The sequence below is a fragment of the Pongo pygmaeus genome, chromosome 12 (assembly GCF_028885625.2).
Source record: "Pongo pygmaeus isolate AG05252 chromosome 12, NHGRI_mPonPyg2-v2.0_pri, whole genome shotgun sequence".
Classification (NCBI taxonomy): Eukaryota; Metazoa; Chordata; class Mammalia; order Primates; family Hominidae; genus Pongo; species Pongo pygmaeus.
The window spans coordinates 39,792,655-39,802,430 of NC_072385.2; positions in this window are offsets into that span (position 1 = coordinate 39,792,655).

Here is a 9,776-nt window from a genome sequence, read left to right on the forward strand (position 1 = left end):
AGGAGCAGGTCAAGCCCCAGGTCTTAGAACTGGGACTCCCTCTGCCTGGCATTCCCTTTCCAAGGGTCTTCTCTAGCCTGACTCCTTCAGGTCTAAATTCACCTACCTCAGAGAGCATGTTCACAACTTCTTGGCCACCACCCCATTTCTTTTCGTAACGAACTATCACTTTTGTCATAGCACAGCGTCTGCTGCAATCTCATTTATTATTTTATTATGTGTCTCCTCACACATGACTGGAAACAACCACTCCCAACAGTTAAACAGTGTCTAGCATGTAGAAGGTGTCCAGTAACTATTTGTTGAGTGGATGGATGGATGGATGGATGGATGGATGGATGGATGGATGGATGGATGGATGGATGGTTGGGAAGCTGGATAGACAAATGAGAACCACCTACTTACCTATAGAGTTTAGACCAAAAAAAGAAACTCCATAGTTATCTTGTTTGGAATTATCCAAGTAAGTTCTATAGTCTGTATTTCATTCCAGAGTAACCGTAGACTCACTTATGATTTTCAGATGTTTTTGTGGTTTTCTAATTACCAAAGGACACAGATTGCCATTCACATCCTTTAGTCATTTCCCCTTTAGGATTCCATCCCTACCACTGGCTGGGTCCAGTTACGGGTACCAAGGCATTTGTACATGGACAGCAAAATGAATACAATTTTTTGAAGTTTTATTGCTGATTCACAATTAAAGACACATCTTTTAGATAACCATCACTGAAATTCTGAATGTGGGCCTCAAAAGTCGATGAATATTCATAGTGTCACTGAAAGTCTGGAACATAAAATTTCTAGAAACCACCAAAAAAAGAAAATGTACTATTTCTCCCACTTCACCCTTTTCTCATAGAACAAATAGAAACATGGAGCAAATTGACATCAAATGCATAGTATTTAAAAATTTAAAGTTTTATAGCTTAGAGTAAGCATCTTTAGGACATACTCGATTTAACAACATTTTTAAATGTGTTAATATACATATATATGACTTGGTGAGCTTCTAAGATTATACATTAACAGATAAAATTTTGAAGTTCAGTTTATTTTGATAATTATATATTTGCTAATTTAACTTCTTTCAAAGTCATTGCTTCAAAATCTGGAGAGTCCAATAGACCAAATATTCTATATACTTAAAATGAACCTCCTAGCATTAAACCACATTAACTTCCTTTACCTTAAGATCTCTCCACCATAGGAAGAATCATGTTGACCTCAACTGCCTGGGTTCCCAAATTAGCTGTGTAACTCTGGGTGGATTATTGAAGCTCTCTAGGCCTTACATTTCTCACCTGTAAAATGGGGGCAACAAATGATATATCTATTTGGCAGAACTGTAGTAAGGATTTTTATATCACAAAAGACAAGTAAAGCACTTAGAAATTGGGCTCAATATGTATTAGCCTTTAATGATGGTTTGCTATTTATTGTTTGGTTTATTTCATTTGGAGGTCCACAGGTTCTTTGCATGGTAACTACCATAAGTGAATAAAAATTAACAATTATTATCATTAATTAATGTTAAGCCATTAATTAATATTCTGAGGCCTCATATTAAGCCTCATTGATATAATAAAATATATTTAAATCCAATTTAAAATGCAAGTAGAACAAAAACATGCAAAATAACATTAGGATAAAAGTAGCTATAACTTTATGAAATAAATAAAAACAGATAGTGATTTTAGCAAATGTGCAAGATAACCATGCAGTGTGTCCACAAGGACATTTTATAAGAGAACTGTTTGAAGTATCAGGGTAACTAAACAGAACAAGTAAAACCAAATAAAAACGGTTAGCTTGCAATTATCAATAAATGAAAAAATGGAATACAAAACAACAACAAAAAAAGACTTCCGTGGCATTTTAAACCTTTGATTTTAATTCCACCAGAACATTGGGTACACTATAAACCAGGGATAACTAACAGGTCTCATCTTTTGCCAATTCTTCTCAATTGAAAGTGACTCCCTGGAAAACTATGTTAAGGAGAATTCTGAGGACGCATATGGTTTCATTGGGGAAAAGTTCCCTGTTCATTTACTGCTGTAAACTACAGGTACAAGAGGGAATGTGATGCTGCATATGACTCCTAATGCTGGCCCTTGTAATTCCAAACTTGTAATTTCAAAGTGGTTTCCCACTGCCAAGTAATAAGTGGTCATGGGACAAAACAGTTTGGAAGCAAGTGTCAGGCTGTGCTGCTGGGCTGATTGGCTGGAGTTCATCACCAGGGCTTTCATTAGTTACTACCTTGATCTCCTTCGGTTGTTAAGCACTTAGATGCAACCGAATCCCTAACTTGCCTTAAGCAGGTCCTATATCAAGGGAAGAAAGGGAAAGGATTAATGCAAGAACCTCTCCACAGGCCCTCCTCTGTATGTCAGGGCTTCAGAACGCATGAACATGGATGAAATTGGAAATCATCATTCTCAGTAAACTATCACAAGAACAAAAAACCAAACACCACATGTTCTCACTCATAGCTGGGAATTGAACATGAGAACACATGGACACAGGAAGGGGAACATCACACTGCCGGGACTGTTGTGGGGTGGGGGGAGGGGGGAGGGATAGCATTGGGAGATATACCTAATGCTAGATGACGAGTTAGTGGGTGCAGCGCACCAGCATGGCACATGTTTACATATGTAACTAACCTGCACATTGTGCACATGTACCATAAAACCTAAAGTATAATAATAATAATAATAATAATAATAATAATCAATTTACAAACAATAAAAAAAAAAAAGAACTCATGAACAACCCCGGAGGCAGAGACTAAAGGAAGCAAAGTCATCAAGAGTCCACAAACAGAAAACAAAGATCAAGATCTTGAAAACTACTTTCTCTTGGAATCTTGTGAGTACTGGCTAAAAATCCTCCCACTGAATTCCCAGGGTAGATTCTTTCAAGATGAACAGATAGCAAGGTTAGGGAAGAAAGGGAAAGAGTCACTTTCTCCAGCACAGAAGAGAAAAAAAAATTTTTTTTCAAAGATATGAAGGAGGAAAAAAAATGTATTTCCGGCCCTTAGTCCCAAATTTCCCAAGGCCTCTGTCTATGGTGGCCTTATTAGATTAAAGGGAAACTCTCTCCTAAAGAATTAACTTAAATTCACTCTGAGCAAGTTACTACCAGGTCCTTCCCCTCCCTGCAGGTGGGAGACATCTTGACCCACCTCCAAGGCATATGCTCCCAATTTCAATTTGTCTGTACTAAAACAGGGCCAGGATCTTCTCAATAGCACCCACACAGACCAAGGACATGCCCGGTCCTGGGTTCTGTGGCCAAGGGTGTTAACTACAGAGCCACCTTTCACTGTCTGTTCACAGGAAATTGTTTTGAAAAGAACAGAGGAGCAAACTGGCAGCAGGTTCAGGGGTCCTGGCAAGCAGGCTACAGCTCCAGGGCAGGGGTGGGGAGCAAGGCCTGAGCAGAGGCTTCCATGCCTTTCCTTTGGCTGCACAAAGGATTTTCTCCTCTTAACTTACCATCCTCACAAAGGGCTCAGGCTACACAACTACAGACACTCAGATCTCACACTCTGTATTCACAGACAGGCCTCAAAAAGCCTGTCTCAAAAGGCGACAGGAGGGCAATGCACAAGAGGTTGAGTTCCAGGCACCCTGGAGCTGCAGCCCAGATAGTCATGACATTCCAAGGACATAGGAGAGGAAAAAGGGGGATCTTCTGCAAGTACCTGGACCTCAGATTAACCAAACCCAGAGGTTTCACGAAAGCTTTGCCCTTCACCCCGGTAACAGGTGGATGTTTTACTGAAGGCTCCCCATGTGCTAGAGGCCCTGAGGCATGAACTTGAGCAGTGGAGACAGCATCTGTGTGCCTGGCACCAGCCAGGTAGTGGACTCTACTCTGACCTCTTATCTGACCCCTCAGCACCATCGAGGCTCCTCCTGAATAAGAACCTCAGAGCTTAGCCCCCTTCTCAGGTGGACACTGGTAATGAGCATGGAGGGGCCAGGCCCCCAGTGATCTCCTTGAGACCACTCTACAAGGGCCTCTGCAGCAGTATTGGCTTCTGGGCCCTTCACCTTGTTTTGGAGCCCAGCAAAAGTGCATGAGGACACAGAAAATGTGTAGCTTGGGATAGAAGATACATCCCTAGCCTGACAGGGCATAATCCCATCCACCAGGGCAGGTGACTGGACTCGGCATCTGCAGGGAACACTCACATGCTAGTTTTCTGGTCAAGTCCTGTCTCACACTTCCCCCACAGGCTTGGCTGCGGTAGAGGTTGGGTGCAGAGGGCCTGGATCTCCCTTGGGAACCCAACATGAAACCCTCTCCTTCCCCAAGCGTGGGGGAGGCTGGCCATGAACCAATTCATTTTGCACAGACTGGGGCTGAGTCTGCAAGTAACAGTAATGACTGTGTGCCATTGGTTAGCGCTAGGAAGGAAGCAAGCTCTAACTCAAGAAGAAAAGTATGTCTTCCTATCTCACAGGTGGATAAGCAAGTTCAAAGTCACTCAACAACAACAGAAATACAGCACCCACTCTGTGTTGCTTATCACCAGGCATGGAGGCATCAAGGTGACTAGATGTGGTTCCTGCAATCAGAAAGTTGAAACTCATTTATTAATAGATTTCTAGAGCAAAGCCTGCTTAAGTGTCACTGTTTTCCTATGTCATTGAAATTGTTTTTACTAAACTTAATCTGTTTAACTTAGCTTTTTAATGAAGAAAATATTTGCTTTTTAGGTAAATGTTTTTATTTCCAGTCTAGGTGTAAGAACTTTAAAAAGTTTAAAACATGTATCCAGGGAGATTCTTTCTGCCAATTTACAAAATAAGTACCTTTTTTACTTAAGCCAAAAATAATAGATTAAAAAACTTCCAGTTCTGGTAACGAAACAGATCAGTTTTCTTGAAAACCCTCCCAATATAAACACAAGGATTTCTAGATAAATACAACCTCTCCTTTTCTTTTTAAATGTGGAGCTGAGCATGGAGGGAGGAAAGGACATTCCACGGTGCCCTGAAAGAAGGGACTACAGCCCAAGGCCCAGCATTGTAACCACCCAGTGGGTTCACCTTGCCCGCTGCCTAGACAGAGCTGATTTATCAAGACATGGAAATTGCAGTGGAGAAAGAGTAATTCATGCAGAGCTGGCTGTGTGGGAGACTGGAGTTTTTTTAATACTCAAATCCGTCTCCCCAGCATTTGGAGATCAGAGTTTTAAAAGATAAATTGGTAGGGTAGGGGCTTGGGAAGTGGAGAGTGCTGATTGGTCAGATTGAAGATGGAATCATAGGCGGTCGAAGTCAGTTTTTCTTGCTGTCTTTTGTTCCTGGGTGGAATGGCAGAACTGGTTGAGCCAGATTACCAGGGTCTGGGTGGTGTCAGCTGATCCATCCACTGCAGGGTCTGCAAAATATCTCAAGCACTGATCTTAGGCTTTACAATAGTGATGTTATCCCCTGGAGCAATTTGGGGAGGTTCAGACTCTTGGACCCAGAGGCTGCATGACCCGCTAAACTAATTTCTAATCTTGTAGCTAATTTGTTAGTCCTGCAAAGGCATACTGGTCCCCAGGCAAGAAGGGGGTCTCTTCAGGAGAGGGCTGTTATCAATTTTTTTTCAGAGTCAAACCATGAACTAAATAAATACCATCCCAAAGTTAGTTCGGCCTATGCCCAGGAATGAACAAGGACAGCTTAAAGATTAGAAGCAAGATGGAGTCACTTAGTTCTGATTTCTTTCACTGTCATAATTTCCTCAGTTTTAATTTTGCAAAGGCAGTTTCAGCATGGCAGGCAGGGTTGCTGGGAATGGTGAGTGCCCATCGCTGCATTTTCACTCCTGGAAGGTCAGGAGAGGAGGGACTAAAAAAGGGAAGTAGAATTGCACAGTCCTAATCCTAGCTTGGATTTTTCAAAGGGCTCTGGAGGGAACTGTTCATCTTCAGGGAGACAGTGGAGAAGCTCGACAGGACCATCCTGGGCTTGGGTGAACGGGAAGCTCCCCTTGGGATTTGCAACTGTGGGCCTGAGCAACAGAGCAAAGTATGCAACTCATTTGCCAACCACCAAGACAATAAATGAAAATAAAAATAAATCACAAGTTAGGAATTTCTGGACCACCTGGCAGGGGCAGGGTCAGAACTTCTCTGGAGAGAGAAGCCCTCAACCAGGCTGCAGAGGTTTGTGATGAACATCCTTCCTGAAAGTACACTCATCATCCAAAATGGAAACCGCACTCAGAAGGAATCAGCAGAAAGCATTAGCAGCACAGTAAAACCTCCTACAACTTCAGGTAACAGAGTATGAATACATAGCCATTAATATTTCAAACTATAGATTAGACATAACAAAAAATGGAACCATTAGTACGGAAGAGTAAATATCATCCGCAAACCCTACAGCTGCAGAATGTCTTTCTTGAAAGCTAGATAAAATATTGTCTAAAGTGTATCTTCTTAACTATGTTGCTGAACTGGCAAAACTGTAAGGGAAATCCAGATAAATGAAAGAGAAATGGAAGCTCCTCAGAGGTACGGGAGGGCTCTCATTCCGACAGCCAGAGGAGCTGGGGGCCAGCACACAAATCCCAAGACAACAGGAAGGGTTTCTGAGAAAAGACCAAATCCAAGAAAGCGCACCCTAAGAACTGCAGAATACATTTCCCCTGCTTGGCATAGGTATGGGAGGAAAGAGAACAATTCTCACTGTGATTGTGAAATCAGAAGCTGGATGTCACGTGCATTGGCCACCCACATCGCATTATATAAGTAGTCTGACGAATGAGACATTTTTCTCTTATCTTTCTCTTTAGAGAATTTTAAACCTATAGAAAAGTTGAAAAAGTGTGCAAAAAATACATTTGAACCCTCTTCTAGATTTGCCAACTTAATTTTGCTGCATTTTCAACTCAAGTTTGCTGCATGTACCCTTCCCCAAATGTAAGCATATGTGGATGTATATGTACTGTACATGCATAGGCATGTTTATAGGCCCTGTCAATCCACAAATGCTTGTATAAGACCTGCATATGCATAGGCACATGTATATGCACTGCATATACATATGTGCATGTGTGTGTTCTGTATATAAATATGTGCATGTACACACACATAAGTGTACTCTATTTCACTGAGCCATTTGAATGTAAGTTAAGGTCACTGTGACACTTTACCACTACATACTTCAGCCACTACCTCCTAAGATTGAGGACATTCTCTTGGTATCAGACCAATGAAACTTTAACCAAAAAAGCAATATTAGAAATAAAGATAGCATTTCATAATGTTAAAAGGAAAAATTCACCCAGCAGGGGAAACTTTTCTGAACTGGTATGCACCCATCAACAGACTCAAAGTTATAGTGCGCAAAAATTGAGACGATTACAAGAAATTCATCAGTTTTATAATTATTTTGGCTGTTCTATGTCCTTTTCCACTAAATAATGTATCAGACAATACAGTAAATCTGTTGAGAATTTTAACAAGGCAAGTAACAAACATCAGCCAAGGAAAGAGGAAAGGAACTGAGTTTATCATATAATGAATCATAACACAGTGATTAGGATAAATGAACTAAATCCATGAAGGACTCTCTCATGTAACCATAATCCCACTAAACATCATCAACAGTCACACTTCCTCAACTGTCTCAAGAGTATCTCATATAGCTTTAAAAAAAAAAAGGATCTAATCAAAGTATTTCTCTTTAGACTCTTTTCATCTAGAACAGTCTCCAGCCTTTTTTGGTTTTTCACGGTATTAACCTTTTTGAAGAGTTCAGGCCAATTGCCTTGTAGAATGTTCCACATTCTGGATTTAAATGATTGTTTCTTCTGTTTAGATTCAGGTTAAGTAATTTTGGCAAAACATGGTCGAATATATTAACCAGATATTGACTAAATTAATAAATCTTTAAAAATAGTGAAAAAATCAAAAGGATGTGTACAGTATTTTCATGTCCAAATTTAACTCATATAAATTGTTTATTTATTACAAATAAAAATAATTAATTAAAATTATAAAAATATGAGGATGACACACAACCAATTCAGAAGTATGATTACAATTTATTATATGATTACAATTTTTACTCTCGGGAAAGAGAAAGGGATAGCAATTGGCAAAAGGGTTTTAGCTATCTGTAATGTCATGTCTATTTAACTAAATAAGGCAAAATGTTAACAGCTTCTGAACTTTACTGGTACATACGTAAGTGTCAGATTTCTCACTGTTCTTTTGGTACATGTGCCTTATTTCATAATTAATAATTGAAAATGTAAAACATAAACCCATAATAATTTCATTCGTTTGTGCAGTGGGACACGGGGAGACGTGTGGAAACAGACATGAGAGTCAAATCCAGCATAACCTTCCATGGTGTCTCTGCTGGATGGAAGCCATTACCACAGATTTCCAATATTCATGTTAACATATGATTAATGCCCTTCCTGACTTTCCTTTTCTCAATGGAAGTTAGATGGGAAGTGGAGTAATTTTTCTCTCCATTGTCAGACACTTCAGCCTTGTTTGGACCAAATTCTTTGAGGAGGAAAGCAATTGATCTACTTTTGGCTGCCCTGGCCACCAGAATCTAAAGTAAGTAGGAGGCCAGCTGGCTTAGGATTCACATCTGAAGAGAATATTCCTGCAATGATGAATCAAATCCACTAAGACCTTGAGAACAGCTGAATCTACTTTATGTAACAAGGACTACCTATTTCTAGCCCCAAACCACAAGGAGGAGCGTCACCACGTCCTCTGCACACAGGGTCTGACTGTATTGCAAGTCTGGTCTGGGTCTTGTCCCACCAAATCCTTGTCACGCTCTTGTCCACAGAGACCATCCATTCTATACTGGGAAGTCTTACAAGTGCTTCAGGGATATTATCTCTACAATCTTAACTCTTTTACCAAGATGTTTTTCACGCAGTCTTTACTACAATCCACAGTCACTTGCCAGAAAGCCCTGGGTCCAGACATTTCCGGGACTAGAGTGTATGGATGTAAGAAAGGTGACAGGACAAGTGTACCACATATTACGCAATCTGGGAATTGCTTAAAATTTTTTTCTTTTTTTTTTTGACGGAGTCTTCCTCTGTCACCCAGGCTGGAATGCAGTGAAGCGATCTTGACTCACTGCAAGTTCCGCCTCCTGGGTTCACACCATTCTCCTGCCTCAGCTTCCCGAGTAGCTGGGATTGCAGGCACCTACCACCACACCCAGCTAATTTTTTTGTATTTTTAGTAGACACAGGGTTTCACCGTGTTAGCCAGGATGGCCTCGGTCTCCTGACCTCGTGATCCGCCCACCTCAGCCTCCCAAAGTGCTGGGATTATAGGCGTGAGCCACTGCACCCGGCCAATTGTCTAATTTTTAAAGTATCAATTGATTTTTTTAATCAGGGCAGAAACTTGGTTTATATACAATATTTTAAAGGGGCTCAATTTGAGTCTACTTTGGGGACTTATTTTAATTTATAACAGGGAATCAGCAATGTCTTACCTCAAGTCAAAGTAGTTTTTTTAAAACATTTTGGCAATTTTTTTAAGTTTTTTTGTCAGATGTGGTTATTAAGATGACAATCTAAAGGCTGTAGGAAGGTGTGAGTCATAGCTTTTCCTGACATCTTTGTAATTATCATAGTCTTTTTTGAATTAGGGAATAGACAGGTGTTAATTATAGAATATATGTCTCCCATATTTATAAGAAAGTTGGCTGGGTGCAGTGGCTCACACCTGTAATCCCAGCACTTTGGGAAGCCAAGGAGGGCGGATC